Source organism: Dipodomys merriami, unplaced genomic scaffold, assembly GCF_024711535.1.
Source record: "Dipodomys merriami isolate MVZ:Mamm:240054 unplaced genomic scaffold, mDipMer1.0.p SCAF_1104, whole genome shotgun sequence".
In the NCBI taxonomy this organism is placed as follows: Eukaryota; Metazoa; Chordata; class Mammalia; order Rodentia; family Heteromyidae; genus Dipodomys; species Dipodomys merriami.
The window spans coordinates 72249-89577 of NW_027202388.1; the positions used below are offsets into that span (position 1 = coordinate 72249).

Consider the following 17329-nt stretch of genomic DNA (forward strand, 5'->3'; position numbering starts at 1 on the left):
GATTATGCAGAGAAATGCCTGCATTGTTGGAGCCCAAGCCCATCTGATAGCTGAGTTTTAGCTGGCTGGCATGCCCATGATGCCAGGTAATGGTATTCACAAGTTTTGTGATATTATTGGATGACACCAATAGGCTTCAAGTTGGGAACCTGAAATTTTTCTATTGATCTAAGAGGAGAAATATATCAGGACAAGAAATGGGATTAACACAATGCCAAAAGCAAAAGGCCATCCAATCCAAGGAAGACAGAATAACTCTGTCTCTGAAAAGATGATTCTCTCAAAGGAATCCTGAGCTGAGCATGGTGGTCTATGTTTGCAATCTCTGAATTTAGGAGGCTGAGTCAGAAGTTAGGTCGAGACTAGCCTAAGTTCCATGCCAAGAGAAGAACACAAAACCAAACCTCATCTTACAAAATAAAAGAAGGATTGGGAATGTGGCTTAGTAATAAAGTGCTGGCCTAGCACATACATGAAGTCCTGGGTTTGGTTCCTCAGTACCACATAAAGAGAAAAGGCTGGAAGTGGTACTGAGGCTTGAGTGGCAGAGTGCTAGTCTTGAGCAAAAGAAACTCAAAATGAATGGTGTTAGGAAAAATGTAAAATTAATGAAATAACATCTCTCTCCCTCCCCTATATCCCTTCCTGCTTTCCTCCCTCCCTCCTTTTCTCAGTACTAGGGTTTATACAAAGGATTTCATGCTTAGGCAGGTGTTTAACTCTTAATCCACACCACGGCCTTTTTGTACTTTAGTTTTTAAGTTAGGGCATCCTGTTTTCTTCCCATCCCAGGACCAGCCTCCCATCTAGCTGAGATTATTGGAATCAGCCCAGCTTGATGATTGTGATCAGATCTCACTTTTTGCCTGGGTTGGTCTTGGATTGCAGTCCTCTCAATCTATGCCTCCCAAGTCGATGGTACTACAGGAGTGATCTATCATGCTTAGCCTTTAAAATGATCACTTAGAGCTGGGCGCAAGTGGCTCCTGCCTGTAATCCTAGCCACTCAGGAAGCTGAGATCTGGTTCAAAGCCAACCAGTGCAGGAAAGACCATGAGACTCTTATCTCCAATAAACCACCAAAAAACCTAAGTGTTCCTGTGGCTCAAGTGGTAGAGTGCTAGCTTTTAGCTGAAGAGCTAAGGGACAGCAGCACCCAGGCCCAGAGTTCAAGTCCCAAGACAGACAAAAAAAATCACTTAGGAAGATAAAAAAAAAAAACCTCCTGAATTCTCACATTTATTTAAATAGCGGCTGCCAGTCATATTTTATAAAGCACTTATGGGGCCCATGAAGTCTTTTATTTTTAAAATACAATAAAATAGTACTAGAGCAGTTGGGATATTGTTCTGCCAGTAACACTACTGTAAGAGCCTCGGAGGGAGCAAGCAAGCCGGCTACAGGCCAGCGCCGCCACCGCCGCTTCTTCTGAGCAACAGTGAGAAGCAGCAAGCAGCCATGGCTGGGGCACAGGCTCCTCAGGCCAGACCCTGCAGTCAGGGAAGCCCCTCCAAATCCCTCCAGTGGCTGACCTCAGGCCTCAAAGGCTCCAGCGCCGAGCTTCCTGGGCTCATCCCTAGGCTGGAGGTGCAGTGTGAAACAGCAAAGGAGTCAGCGAGACTCCTCCAGTGTCAGGGCAACCAGGCAGGAGTGGAGCCAAATGGCCAAACTTGCAGCAGCGACTGCAGCAGTTGTTGCTGCCTCGTGCAGCATGGGCCAGGGCTCCTGCAGCTGCTCAGGCACAGCCAGAGGCGGAGAAAAACTCCAGGATTGACACAACCCCCTTCCACCCAATCGGCCTAAGATCTGGGAGCTGGATCTGGAGCAAAAGGAGAGGGGTTCAGATGGGTGTTGGAGGCATAGGCCTACAAAACCCCATCTGAGCACCTGTGTGCCCTGAGGGTGCATGCAGGCATGCATTCTTTCCTTCCAATTTATTTATTTTTGTTGGTCGTGGGGCTTGAACTCTGGGCCTGGGCGCTGTCCCTCAGCTTTTCAGCTGAAAGCAAGTGCCCTACCACCTGAGCCACAGGACCACTTCCAATTCTTCTCGGGGAGGAAGGGACACCCCTTCCTCCATGCTGGGCAAAGGTTCTGCCCCCGGTGCAAGACTCAGGTAATGGTTTGCTCAAAGTACCATTCCTGCTTCATCTACTTAACCACGTAGAACAATGCCTGGAGACTCCCCCTATGTGTAATCACCTGTGCTTTACCTACTTTTACAACCTTGATTAGTGGAACTGCTCCACATTTGTTGACAAGGATTAGCTTTTTCTGTTTAAACTCTCATTGCCTGTGCTCCCATAAAACTGTTTAACTCTCTGCCCCTGACTGAAGATTTACTTCTCCTGCTTGTGTGCTGTATATAAGCATGTGATGTTTCAATAAATTTTGTCTATACCCACATGGTGTAGTCCCTTCTTGCCTATACCACACATCGTGTCCCCAGATCCCACTGTGGAAACAGCAACAAATGGGGTTATGCCAGTCAATGCCTCTGACATCTCCCCCCTTTTTTGTTTTTTAAGTACAACTGTAAGCAAGAGATCCTTTGCAGGAGGGATTTGCAGAAACTATTTTGGAATGTAGACAGCAATATCTTGACAAGACATAATGCAATCGATCTGTAGAAACACTATGTTTAAAACTGTGCCACCAGGTACGAGGGTCCAATTGGTTTAGCACAGATGCAATTCCCTCAGCCAGACCTTCATATCCCACCCCAGGGAGTTGTGCCAAGAAAGTCTCAATGACTTCCTGCTGTAACTAGTGGATGTCCCAAGTCAAATTTCCTTGCAAGACTGGCAGGTGGTAGTGAAGTCCCTGCCAAGTAATGTTAGAAGTGTTGAATCAAGTAGGAGTGATGCACAGTTTATTGAGCTCTAATCACACTTGAAGGTTAGCTGTTTCTGCAGATCAATTATCTAGTCTCCCATCCACTGCACCCTGTGTTGCAGTGTGTTCAGACGGGAATCAATGTCCTGTTTAATATTGTGCTGATGAGTCCATAGCTGGTGACAGTCCAGCCACTTCTCTACAAAGTCCTTGGTTTGGATGGAGGAATGCAGGGCCACTCCAGCAGTCGCAGCAGTCATGGTGATAGCAATCATTTCAAGGATCACAGCTACACTCAGACCCAGGAATCTCCTAGTTCTCTTCAGCAGTTGCTGGAAGACTCCTTTCAACAAACCAACAGTGGGGCTCTCCTGCCAAGGTCGGGTGAGGTTAACAGGCACCCAGACCCCTAAGCGAGATCTTAATATCAAGAGAGACTGAGAAGGCATATTAAAAGAAATAGTATGATTTAAGCATGTAAAGAGTCCTGGCTGCGTGGGTTCTCATTGATTGACACTGTCCCTGTGGGCTAGTACATAGGAAAGTTTAATACAACCCTGTACAGTAGAAGAATGGTTCCTGTAAAATGTATAATTTGCCTCATGGGCCCTAGTAAAGTGACCAATCCAATTCTGAGTTGTATAAAATTGGGTGGCAAGTTTTATAAATGCCACTGCTCAGGCCCTAAGTGTCCCCTGAAATTTATATGTGGCCTACGAGGCACAAGGCCTCCATCATGTCAGGTGAGCAAGCCAATGGGTTCTACATGATTTATAACTCCATTGTATAGACGTCACCGTCAGAAGAATTATTAGTATACCAATCACCAACATGCTTTTCAGAATAATTGGCAATGAAACATCCATGAGGACCTCAATCTATAAATGAGATGTTATCATTATGCTGTATAATCTTTCCTCTAGGGTTTTGACACTGAGACCACTGAATAGAAACATAAACCCAATTCAATAATTAATGTCCTGGCATACTAGGTTAGGTGGTTGCCCAGTCTTATTTGTATAAGAATGATCCTGACCAATAAAATTTAAGGAACTTGTTCTGAATAGCCCCATATGATTGTTGATCTTATCATCAGGCAAGATGTATGCCCATACCTGTCTTCTGGTTGGTAAGCAAGGTGATGTCCCTAAACACAGTGGTAAAGACTCAAATCCTAAGGAAATAATATAAGGTATTCCTTCCTCACCTGGATGAGTAGGGTCTGCATGATCCCATGGTGGCGGAAAATACGTGCTGTCATTTGTATACGCCACCGGACCTTGGTCTAGCTAATCCACTAATTTTAACAATGGTGGGTGAGGGACATAGGCCCAATATGCATGTTCACTGCAGATGTATTCACAAGCAGTGCAATCACGGCCAAAACAGATATTCAGGTATTCTAGGGGTTTTTGTACTGACCAGGGTGGCTTCGGTCTTGTGTCAACACCTTATTCTGACCCCATGTTGGTGGGGTCAAGCTGGTTTTCTTAAGATAAGGATGATGGCTTCCTCGGGACTTAAAGCTTAGGTCTGCGAAGCTGCGTACTAGATCTTCTTCCTCAGGGTTGTGTTGTGTTGTTTTTGCTTCTCTGGAGGTCGGATGAGTCAAAAAGGGACCCAGATGTTGCCAGTGGATCCATCTGGAATGATAGAAACACTGTTTTCCCTTATGGGGCATTACTCTTAGTCTTCATTGATTAAATTTTTTAAACCATATGGGAATAGATAGTGAGGTGGTGCTAGAGGGATAAAATGCTTTTCAGCTTTAGTGAAAGGATCACTTTGAGTGAAATTTTAAAAATTTAAATAAGGTGAAGGCAAAAGTTTCCCTTGGGGATTCCCCTTTTTCGTTTTTTTTTTTTTTTATAATTGAAGCTTAAATGTTTTATGGGTGTGTAAACAGTTGGCATTAGTCTACACAGGTTGATTAAAGAAGTTTTCCTAGGGACTAACTTTAGTAAACTCCCCTAATATTTTTCTGGTTGTACACTGGCTTTTATAATATGGTGTGGGGTAGTTTGTCAAGGTGACAACTTTTTACTAATTACATTTTATTCCAAACTAGAGTTTAGACATAATTTTTTAACTTTTAATAGCTGTATGGACCCTGTTGGGGGGGGGGGCTATAGCAGCATAGCCTGTTTAGTACTTTGGTTTGTAAAAGATTTAAATAGTCTAGGATGTTTAAAGGTAAGATCCATAAGAAGTTCCACTTGTAGGTGTTCAGTGGCAGTTTTGTAATTGACAAACAAGTTATAAAAGCAGAACTAACAGTTAGTGATTACAAATTGCATTAAGGCAAATAGGGTGGTTGAGTCCAAACAACTGCCTGTAGACATCCTGGTATCTAGGCTGGAGATGGGGGCATTGTACCCAGCTTCAAGGCCTGGAGGTGGGACAAGTCTTACCTTGAAATTCTAGGAAAACATTACCTCCCCAAATGGGCGAAAGCATTGTTTAGCTCCTCAAATAGCCTAGGTGGGACAGCCCATCCTTTGGCATACAGATGTTTAGTGTAGCTCCTGGTGCTTAACTCTCTACTTAAGCCCTTATCTTTGAAAATTTAACATTTGGTCTAAATCCTGATATAAATGATCTTTTTAGTAATTATCAGACCACAATTTTGTTTTATTTTGGTGTTTATACCAATGTTTCTCTGCTTACCTGGGACTTATTTGTCTCAGTTAAATTTGAATTTTCTCCTTCCTTGTTCTAATTAATACCCTATCTGTTTACTTTCGATCTGGTCCTAACAATTTCATATTTTATTCTTAAACAAATTTATTTGGTTAGTGTCAGCCCAGAATTTACTGCCAATTAGGGTCTTAAGCACATACAGAGCAGTTTGGATTTAAGCTATTCCCCACATTTCACAAACTCAGCCTTTTACAGCCAACTATTACAAATGGTTGACAAGTTTTTGCCCAGTTATGCATGCTTATAAACTAGCTTGCCATGACCTCCAGCTCTGATCAATTTTAGAAGAGCCAAACATTATTGCCAAAGTCCCAGCAGTGCCTCTTTCTATGTTAGGGTAAATGCAACCTTGACATTTCCCTTGGTCACTGGACTTGAACTTAGTGCCTGAGTGCTGTTTTTCAGCTCTCCAGTACAAGGATTGCGCTTTGCCACTTCGGACTCCAAAGCAACTCTGCCCACTTTTTTGGCACTCTGCTGGCTAGTTAGAGATGATAATCTTTCTCTGCCTGGACTGGCTTTGAACTGCAGTTTGTAGATTGCTCACCTTTGGTCCTCAGCTCCACCCACATCTGGGCCCCCTCCCATTTCTGGAGTTCCCTCCATACAACTGGCCTCTCCCTCTCTCCACCCAGACCCACCAGAACTCCTATCTACCTCACTTCCTTTTCTCTCAGATACTTCTGCTACCAGGATGGTGATGGAGGTCATGTGCTCCCTCTTGGGGGAAATATGGCTCCTCTAATAAACCTTGTAATCTTTCTCCTTTGCCTGCCTGCCTCTGCATGGTCCCATAGGATGGATGTGTCTGATCCTCTTTCATTGGTGGCTCCATACTGGGATAGGTTCCCCAGTGCATTTGCTCCCCCTGCACCTCAGAAGGGAGTTCAACCAGCTTCCCTGGGACCTATTCTGAGATCCTTCACTCCAGTCACCAGAGGACCATCAAGGTAACTTCCTCCTGACTGAGCGCTCTACCAGCCCATCCAGCCCCACTAATTAATTCCCACTCCAGGGTAAGTGACAAGTTTGTCCGAGGTCGGGGTTTCTGATTCCAATATCAGTGGTAAGGCCACCTGAGCCTTTCTGGGCTAACTGAGCCCCACCCTCACCATCTGACCAAAAACTTGGCCAAGTGCTAGAATTAGCCACTAGGGGCCTACCATGGCCCAAGGACCCACCTTGGACCAACATAAGGACAGTCTCCACTGGTGGGGCCACCACCTATTCAGGAGCCAACCTGCACTGTAGAGGACACTCTACTGTAGGCAAATGGCTTCAGGTCACTTACCATGGGAAGGACACTAAATTTCTTTACATTAAGGCCACCTGGCCTTGGAGGGCTGTTGGTTCCCCATCAGTTAAATTTGGCCCAGATTTAAAACTCCACTTCTGAGAGTGCTTGAGCAAGTACCTCTCTCTCTCTCTCTCCCCCTCCCCTTAAACTCTCCCTCTTGCCAAAATTACCTGCTTGTAACCTCTTTCACAAGTATTTCATATGCTAAACGCGTTGGTTAAGCCCTGGAAGAATGTAACCAGTAATTGCTTGTTTCTACTCATTAGATAGAAAATGGGTGAGTTTAAGTCTAAACTCACCGAAATAAAGGCCAACAAGTTTGGATATTACCAAAAGTGTATTAATCTTCTCTCTAGCACTGAGCAAGTGGTGGATGTGCCAAATTGGCATCTTGGTACTTCAGCTTGGTACTACCCCTTCCCCCTCCCCTGTCCTGTGGTGCCATTATGCTAGGCCAAGTGTATGTTCCTATTGCCTCCTGTTCATTTGGTTTCTTGTTGGCAAAGTTTTGTATTTTAAACTGACCACATGGTTCCTTCATAATTAGAAAAGTAGTTCCACTAAAATTTCAAAACTTTAAAAGTCTATTTTAAAATCTAAGCATGCTCTATAATCTGTGCACAAACATGTCTGTCTGTGTCTTATTTGACTATATGTAAGTGATTATGGTTTCAAGGTTACTCTGCCTACTAAAAATCTTTGTCAATGGAAGCTGTGAATTAATCTAAATTGCTTTAAAACTTTGTGACCTGACTAAGCCAAAGAAAAAACAGGCAGTTTTAAAAGACCTTGGAAAAGGACTTAAAAAAGACAATGTCCTTTACAAAGTAAATGAAATTGGTAACTAAGTTGGCTGTGAATTATGTCATTCCTATGTCCATCTATGCTAAGAGTTAACTATTGTACACTGACCATGGCTAGTAAACTAAAGCTAAGGGTTTCATTCTCTGTTTTCTCCCCTGTGTGCCGATCAACTTCAATTAAGATCAAGGGAGCAGAGTGACTATGCCCAGGCACAGCTGCCTAAACCAGTGGCACCAGCCTGCAAAAGACAATGTAAACCAGGTCTCTAACCAGTATATGTAGAAATATTGCAGGTTACCAACAGGAGGTGCAACAGTCCATACATGCTGGGAGATGCCACAGTCTCTCTCAGACTCTGGCCTTGCTTCATCTTACATGACCAAAAGCCTGTTAATTAAGGGTAAAACACAAGCCACATTAGATATTTGGTTCTGTAAATGTTAATCGCCAGAAGTTAGACCATACAGGGTGTATGAGCAAAGGATAGAAATTGATTTCTATACTATTTTACAATTGGAGGTAAATTCCTAAATGTAACTCAGACTGCAGAAAAAAAATATGGCCACTCTTTCTATTCACTGCCCACAGGACAGCCTACAGGCAAAGAATATACAGCCCAGTGTTTCAATGATGCATTTAAATGCAAATTAACATAACTTCACAAAAAGGATTTAAAATGACATCCCCCTTGTAAAAATTTGAGAAGTTGTGGGGAGTGGCTGACCTCCCAGACAAGTTTAAAAGATAAAATTTTCCTAAAGGTTTATTTCAAAGTAAAAAAAAAAAAAATAGGATTATTCAGGTTTGCCCCTAAAGTTTTTTGTAACAGTTGCCGGAAGGCCCACAGTAAAAGATAGGACACGTTTGTCAAATGTAATTTAATAAGTAAAACCATGCTTATAAAACTACTTCCAATGACCATCTTTGTTGCTTTTAATTGGAGTAAAAGTTGAAAGACCCCCGGCGTGGGGTGTCCTTCAATCAGAAGAGACCCTTCCCCAAGGAACAACGAGACCACTTGTGCGGATGCAATCAGCAAGAGGTTTATTTGGGCAAGCCCTCGGCTCCCAGGTGCACTCAACCTCGAAATCCACAAGGTTCGGGTTGAATGTCTGAGAACCGGTTACACGGGTACCCGGGGCGACATAGTCTATCGGGAGACTTGCGCGCCGAGTGCTTGAAAGCACCCTCTTTTTATGGACAGCAGAAGCAAGGTTACAGAAGCAAGATGCTTGGTTACAGAGTATTGATTGGTTAATTTCAAATTACGCTCAGGGTGGGGATTGGTCAGGTTAAGCTGGCCAGATGGGGCAGGTGGGGTTGGGGGAAAGCTGACGTGTCGGTACTTGCCCCGGCAAGTCTGTGCTGGTCGTCATGCACCGAAACTGTTCGTTCCCTAATTTTGACAAGTGATTTATTACCTCCTGACCTACCCTGCCATTATAGCTAAGTTTTACAGGAAGGGACGGGAGGGTCGGCTATTTTTCAGGAATGCCTGGTTTTAGGGCATGTGTTAGAGTCATGCTGAGGTCTGCAGGCGGTGACTCAGTGGTTAATGACTTGCCTGCGTCCTGCTTGCTCTCTTAGCTATGTAGGGGAAGGGGCAGTGGTTTTTCTTAAAGAGCTCAATGGATGAACGTATTCTGGGGTCTGGGGTCTTTTCATTCCCCCATTTTCTTTTTGCCTGAATGAAATCCTTCATTCAACTGGAGATTCCTCCGTTAATTTAAGTTGATGATATTGTTGGGTTAATACTAGGGCCTGCACGACCGATAGGCGGTCCTGATTACCACTCCTGTTTTGTTAGCATAAAAACAACATTCTTCCTTTAAGGCTACACATAGGCCCCCTTCCTTCTTTCTTTACAATTCCTTTCCCAAGGCTTTCATTACCACCCTCTTTCTTTACAATCTCTTGACCATCTTTGTGGCTGTAGTTTAAAACTGCCCAATTTTCCTTTGGCTTGCGGAACCTTTATCTTAGAACAGCCTTAAGGCACCACCGTGATGCAGAAGCTTGCTAGATTTTAAGGCTAAGAGTATTACCTCTATTGATAACACACTCAGGTTATTACCATATTAGAGTCAAACTAGGCTGTGAACATAGAGTGGATTTCCAGTTACTATGCACTGGAGTGCCTAAGACAAGCAAGCCAGTGATATCCTTGTCCCCAATATCCACTGTGGGAAGAGAGGGTTTCTGGATATCACCCAAAAGAATGTCCCACAAGATCTTAGATTTAGCAGCAGTCAACCATGAAGCAGACTTAGGTGATGGAATCAAGCAGGAGTTCCTCCAAGTGACTGTCAGGCCGTCAGGCAGCAGCAGCAGCAACCGGAACAGCAGGGTCTCTCAGTGGCTCCAAGGGACTGTTGTCACACCTCATGCTGGGCTGTAAATTCCTACACAGACTGGTTAAAGATACATTGCCTAGGCTTGGCAGGCTTTGATCCTGCTGGTTTTTAAGATCTTTTAAACAATAGCTCAGGACAATTTACCAAAATCACAACTTTTTACTAACCAGATATTTTTGTAAATAGACACAGAAGGCAGTTAACACTATTTTTTATGCCCTTATTAAAAATTATTTTATCTATTTCGCCTCATTTTTCAAAAACTGACTCTGGACTCTTGATCTTAAAATGGGGGTAGAAGGGCGAAGGTCCATCTTCTGTAACTTCTTCAAGCTGACTTTAGGGGCGTTGATCTTACCTAGCCAGGAGCCTATAACCTTAGCCTATTTTACAAAGAGGCCATCAGGGTTAGAAGTCATTAAGAACAATATTTAACTTTTGACAACTGCACAGACCTTTTTTCCAGCTATAGCAGTATAGCTTGTTTAGCACTCTGGTTTGTAAAAGCATCTTTCTGGATGACTTAGGAATGTGATCTTTAGTAACCCTAACACAATGCCTGAGTTACCTTTGCAGGCCTTTAGACAGATATCAATAGAAACACACTCTCAGGTTTACAAACTTTTTCCTGAGAAGATGAATTTCATGTAACTGGTGTCAGCTCAATATTACTGCCAATTAGAGCTTTTGGCACATAAAGGGGTTAAGATTTAAACTACCCCCCACATTTTATAACATTAGCTTTTTACTATCACAGAGGACTGGCAAGTTCCTGTCCCTTACAAGGTAGTCATGAACATTAGGCATGCTTCCAAACTATCTTCCTATGACCTCCCGGCTCTGATCAGTTTTGAAGGGCCACGCACAAATGACTCTAGGATCTGACATTTCTGCCATCCAAGCAGTGGCTTACTGCCTCTGGATGCTCCACCATTGCTTTTTGTCCCAGGAGTGTCTTCTCTACATTGGGATAAATGCCTCATTGGCATTTTCCTTAGCTGGTTGCTGGACTTGAACTCAGGGCCTGAGCACTGTCTCTCAGCTCTACAGCTCAAGGCTAGCACTCTGCCACTTTGAGTCCCAGACTCGGGGCTTGAATGTTGTCCCTTAACTCTTCAGTCCAGGGCTAGTACTCTGCCACTGTGAGTCCCAAAGCATTTCTGCTTGCTCTTTCAGCACTCTGCTGGCTGAGTAGAGGTGACAGTCTCACAGGGACCTTTTTGTGCCCGGGCTGGCTTTGAACCGGTTTGCAGATCAATGAGTCTTACAAAAGGCCATTTTACTCCAATTAAAAGCAACAAGGTGGTCAACATAGAAGTAGCTTTTAAGCATGCTCTTACCTGAAACTTATTAAGAGTCAAAGTTACATCTGACAACTTGTAAGAATCCTCTGTGCTTTGCTTTGGGCTTGCTGGAAACTTAAAAAACCTAGAAGAGCAAACTAGAATAGCAATTATTTTGATAATCCTAATTTTTTCTTTTTTCCTTTTTTTTTTTTTTTTGCACATTGAGGCCAATGTCAAGAATGATTTTACATTTAAACTTTATATCCAAAAATCCATTCCCTATTTTTTTAAACCTCTTATTAATCACCTTTAATATTTTATACTTTAGTTTTTATTTGCATTTTGAAAAGATCCCTTGAAATCTTGAGGCCAAGTGTCACTCATTGTCTCTTGGCTGCTTGTTTTAAAACAGACACACATTAAGATTTTTAAACTCAAATGACAATTTTCCTTAATGCAAGAATTACAGTCACCTTTACTATACCACAAAGCTAGATTTAACATCTTTATAACTTTTTAAAAACATCCTAATTGCAGAACATAATTGAAAGTAAGCCACATTATACAAATAACTTTTTACCCTCTTTTTAAGGCCTTCCTAATTTTAATGTTAACACATCCAAGGGAAAGTTTTAGTAATACTAATCAGATCATCACATCATTCATTTTAACCATCATGTTTTCAGTGCCTATCTGCAGGGAAAAGAGACAGAACAATGATGGGCCACTTGGCCCCTCCTATGGAATAGGCAGGCACACACCCAATCTGACTCTTTAGGGTTAGATGAACTGCGTTTGTGCCAGTTTGCCTCATCATGCTTGGACTCCTCCCAGGGCCTGTCCCACTGCATGACCAGCTGAACTGCACTTCTGCTTGTTCACCCTTCACCCCTAAAGATAGGTCTTCTGTTGGTTTCTAAGTTTTTCCCCGTCTCTTCTCTTGGTTCTCAAATGAAATACAGTTTTAGATAGAACAGGTAACATCTTTGACAGTGTTAAACTAACCTTTACATTTAAATTTCTAATTTTTATCCCCAAATTTTAGCCAAGGGAATTAGACCCCAAACAGCCAATGCATTTTTGTTAAGCCAGATAACTTGATTACAGTATAAACAGACTTATGCATTTTAAAATATTAGTTTTTAAAATACCAGATTTTCTAATTTGCAAGTTAAAGAACCTTTTAAAAAGCCATTTAAAACAATGTGAAGATTTTTAAAAATTTTGGTAATGTCCAAACCTCATAACCTTTTGAAATTTAAATTTAAATCACCCAATTGTTACAGCATGCTGACAATTTTTTTTTTATCTTTGAACACGTTCACAGACACACACAAAACACACAGATCTTAAAGCGCGCAAAAATCAAAATCAGTTGTACGTACACTTTCTAAAGGTTTTAAACAAAAAAATTTAAGACAGTATTTCTTTTAGAACTAGGTACCTTTGTTGTGCTTCATTTTCACAGAGCTTGCTTGTTAGCAAGGCTTATGAATCTCTTCTGAGTTGGAGGAGGGCTGAGGGAGGGAGTCACCTAAGACTAAACTGGCCTGATTTTTTTTTTTAACCCAATTTTAGACAGAACTAGCTGAAAAGTCCAATCCAGGTACACAGCCTTCTACGCCCTCACCTGTCCTCCAGCAGCCTCCACTGGGAGAAGGTGCAGCCTGAGGCTTGAAGGGAACCAAACTAGCCCAGTAACCCTTCATGCCTCGTGGGGAGGGTGGGCATAGCAGGTCTGTGACTAGGCCCAGCTGGAACTTTTATTCCCTCAGAGATGTTTAAATAAATAAATAACAAAAACACAGATAAACACAAAAACCAAGGATCCACATTTAAAACTGGTACCAATTCTAAAAACAGAACTAGACAAGAACTGAAGGCTGAGTTGGGGACTAATGGGCCCCAGTTTATCCCTACCGGAACTCTGTGCTGTTCCCACTCAGCAAGCTGAATCCAGAGTCTGCTGGGTGAGCCTGCCACACTCACCCAGAACTTTCCTACCCCATAAAACAAACACACTAAAGTTAACAAGACAAACATGTGGCCACAAAGACAGAATCAAGTCTCAGTGAATAGGGCGACATCTCACCACCATTCACTTACCAGGGGACTCAACCCCCCTACTCACCTCCGGAGGATTTTTCTCTTAGAGTCCTGCAGACGTTGACCCGGGGGTCTTCCAAGGCAGAGGCGAATTCCCAGTCATCTTAGGGCAAGGGAAGGAAGTCCCTAGCGGCCGTTCCCTCAGACTGACAGGTTCTCCCCCACGCTCAGACCCCCCTGAGCCAAGGCCCGAGGCTGAGATCTAACTGAGGCCACCTGCAGATGGTCAGTGGCAATTTCATAATTGACAAACAAGCAAGTTCCCAAAACCTGACAATCTCGGCTCAGGCTGTGACTTCCAGTGATCTATAGTCAGACTTAAGGGGGTTGTTAGTTGCTGCCCCATCCCTTTAAGGACAACAAAACAGACAACAGAAACAATTAACACTAAACAGAAACACAAAAACAGACAGGCGCCAAACAGAAAAAGCGACTTCAGATGGGAGTGGCCGACCATGGCTAAACTCCCGGGAAGGAGAGAAAGCTGAGGTTGGGAAATTGGAGAGGGAAGGAGTGGGGGAGAGAGCTGAGGGGCAGATGGAAGGGTTAAGGGGGTAGGGATTTGGGGGGCCGGGGTAGATAAGAAGGGTTTCATCCACGGGGGAGGTTCTAGAATAAGAGCTTCCCAAGTAACAATATAAGGGACCTGGTCTGGGTGTCCGTGTGGTCCCGGGTCCATAACTTTGGCCTTGATCTGTAAGGCAATGGTTAGGTTAAAGGTTCCTTCACGTGGCCAGCCACAGTTGAAAGTGGGCCATTCTGATGAACAAAAAGTTATCCATTTTCTTTTTTTTTTTTTTTTTAACTTCTACTGAAAGATTGTGAGCTGATGTTTGCACATCCCTCCAGTTCTGTAAAGTAAGGTTAAGTGGTGTCGCGACAGTTTGTCCCATTTTAAAACTATTAACGAACACAAGAACAACAATACAATACAGGCAACACTTAGCTTCGCTGCGCGCTGTTGCTAGTAAACCGAAAGCAAAACCTGGCAGAGACCTGTGTGGTTTTGAGGAATGTTACAAAACTATTCACAGTAGCACACTCTCCCAAAGTTTCCACAACGAAGGCAAAGACAGCAGATCAACAGGAAAACAAACCACAAAGGCAAGAGCAGTGCGAGCAACCAAAATTCTACAACAAACATCACAATTATACTGGTCACGCTACTTTTTCACTACGCTGTTTTGACAATAAGCCAAAGGCAAAAACCAGGCGGAGACTGTTTTGAGAGTCTCCCAGAGAAATCACGCGTCTAAAGAGGACTGAGTTCCAGAAAGCAGATGGGTCACTGTTTCAGACCCCGGATGGGCCACTGTTTCAGGCCCCGGATGGGTCACTGTTTCAGACCCCGGATGGGCCACTGTTTCAGGCCCCGGATGGGTCACTGTTTCAGACCCCGGATGGGCCACTGTTTCAGGCCCCGGACACCTCCAGGACGTCTCCTGGGGGCTGCGGTCGGGAGTATGAGCTCGTCAGCTCCTCCACGGGTCCGCCAGATGCAGACGAGAACGGCCGAACTCACCAGATTCGCAAGCGCACACACAGATTGACTTTAGACAGTACACAGACAACACACAGACAACACAGAGACGCTGGCCAGCTTACCTCCCGAAAATGGGTCGGTGGTCCCTGGGTGGGGGTCTCTATCCCGGACGAGCCCCCAGATGAAAGACCCCCGGCGTGGGGTGTCCTTCAATCAGAAGAGACCCTTCCCCAAGGAACAACGAGACCACTTGTGCGGATGCAATCAGCAAGAGGTTTATTTGGGCAAGCCCTCGGCTCCCAGGTGCACTCAACCTCGAGATCCACAAGGTTCGGGTTGAATGTCTGAGAACCGGTTACACGGGTACCCGGGGCGACATAGTCTATCGGGAGACTTGCGCGCCGAGTGCTTGAAAGCACCCTCTTTTTATGGACAGCAGAAGCAAGGTTACAGAAGCAAGATGCTTGGTTACAGAGTATTGATTGGTTAATTTCAAATTACGCTCAGGGTGGGGATTGGTCAGGTTAAGCTGGCCAGATGGGGCAGGTGGGGTTGGGGGAAAGCTGACGTGTCGGTACTTGCCCCGGCAAGTCTGTGCTGGTCGTCATGCACCGAAACTGTTCGTTCCCTAATTTTGACAAGTGATTTATTACCTCCTGACCTACCCTGCCATTATAGCTAAGTTTTACAGGAAGGGACGGGAGGGTCGGCTATTTTTCAGGAATGCCTGGTTTTAGGGCATGTGTTAGAGTCATGCTGAGGTCTGCAGGCGGTGACTCAGTGGTTAATGACTTGCCTGCGTCCTGCTTGCTCTCTTAGCTATGTAGGGGAAGGGGCAGTGGTTTTTCTTAAAGAGCTCAATGGATGAACGTATTCTGGGGTCTGGGGTCTTTTCAAAGTGACTGTTTGTAAAAAAAAAAAAAACAACTCATTGATCTGTCGTTCGAAGCCAGTCCAGGCACAGGCAGACTAAAGTCCCTGTGAGATTGTCATCTCTAATCTGCCAACAGAGTGCCCAAAGCTGAGTTGTTTTGGAGTTTAAAGTGGCCAAGTGCTAGTCCTGAGCTGGAGAGCTGAGGGACAGTACTCAAACCCTGAGTTCAAGTCCGGCGACTGACCAAGGAAAGTGCCAAAGATGTATTTATCCCAACATAAGAAAGGCACTCCAGGGACCCTGACAATGTTAAAACATTCAGAGGCAATTACAAACAAATGTTTGGATGACAAAAGTGGTATCAGGTCCTGAGTTACTTGAGCTTTGTCTTCCAAAAAATTGATCAAGCCAGAAAGTCATGGAAAGATAAGTTTTTAAACATTCCTATCACCCATGTTGGTGTAACTGGGCAAAACTTTCCAGAGATCTGTGATAGTGGGTAGTAAAAGCTAAGATTGTAGAATGTAAATCCCAAAACCCCTGTATCTGCTCAAAGTCCTAATTGGCAGTAACTTTTGAGCTGGTTAAATTCATCTGTTGAAAAGCTTGTAAAGCTGAGATTATGTTCCTATTGAGATCTGTCTAAAGGCCTACATAGGTAGGCATTCCTCTGCCAGACAGAAAATGCTTTTATAAACCAGGGTGTTAAACAGGCTATGCTGCTGTAGCCCAAGAAAAGGCCTGTACATTTGTTATAGGTTAAATGTTGTCTATAAGCCACTTTAAACAGGCTACCCAGAGGCAGTGGGCTGTACTTAGAGTGCCAATCAGTCTCAGGTTAAAAGCATCTACTGGGCTTTCTTTTAAAAATCTCTGACAAGTAATTGTTAGTCAATTGTTAACAAGTTATAGGTAACCTCCATCTCATTGATCTCCTTGTTGCTTTAGCTGGAAATAAAAAGAGCTTTTGTAAGAAAGTTCAAAGCCATCTTGGGCACAAAAAAAATCCTTCTAAAACTCCATCTCCCTACTAATCAGCACAGAACCAGGACTATCCAGCCAAAGGCTGAAAGTGGCATTGTGACTCTAAGTAGTAGAGCATTAGCCTGGAACAGAAGGACTCAGGGACAGTGCCCAGGCCTTGAGTCCAAACCGTAAATGCCAACCGGGACAAGCTATCCCAGCAATGGATGTTGAGACAATGGCCAGGACAAAGTCAGTCCTGACCATGGAAAACCATGGAAAAGAATAAGAGATGATACCCTAAATGGAGTCACTTTATGCTTTATGCATTGTTTCTGGCAAAACTGGAGCTTCAGCTTCCACCCCCACTACAAAGGCAGAGGAGGGGTCCCGCAGAGCAGTGGGGACCTCACAGATGAAGTCCTTCAGGGGTGGGGGCCTCACAGAAGAGGCTGCAAAAAGGAGTATACCTCACTGGGAGGCCGCAGGAGTGAGGGTGCCTCGTGGGGAAGGGCAAAGAAGTGAGGGTGCCTTGTGGGGGAGGCCGCAAAAGAGGGGAGGGCCTCACAGGGGAGACTGCAGAGGAGGGGAAACTGCAAAAGCAGTACACAGAGGAGGAGTTTAAAC

General features: G+C 44.0%; 1 long non-coding RNA gene across 4 annotated transcripts in view; it reads right to left on the bottom strand.

The window, feature by feature from the left end:
* Positions 1–2673: 2673 nt before the first annotated feature.
* Positions 2674–17329, bottom strand: part of LOC138822492 (uncharacterized) — a 40619-nt gene continuing 25963 nt past the window's right edge. For all 4 annotated transcript variants that reach the window (XR_011370482.1, XR_011370483.1, XR_011370481.1 and 1 more), the window contains 2 exons: positions 4258–4478; positions 2674–3206 (listed from right to left, as the gene is read on the bottom strand). This is a non-coding gene — a long non-coding RNA (uncharacterized lncRNA). The remainder of the gene's footprint in view (positions 3207–4257; positions 4479–17329) is intronic.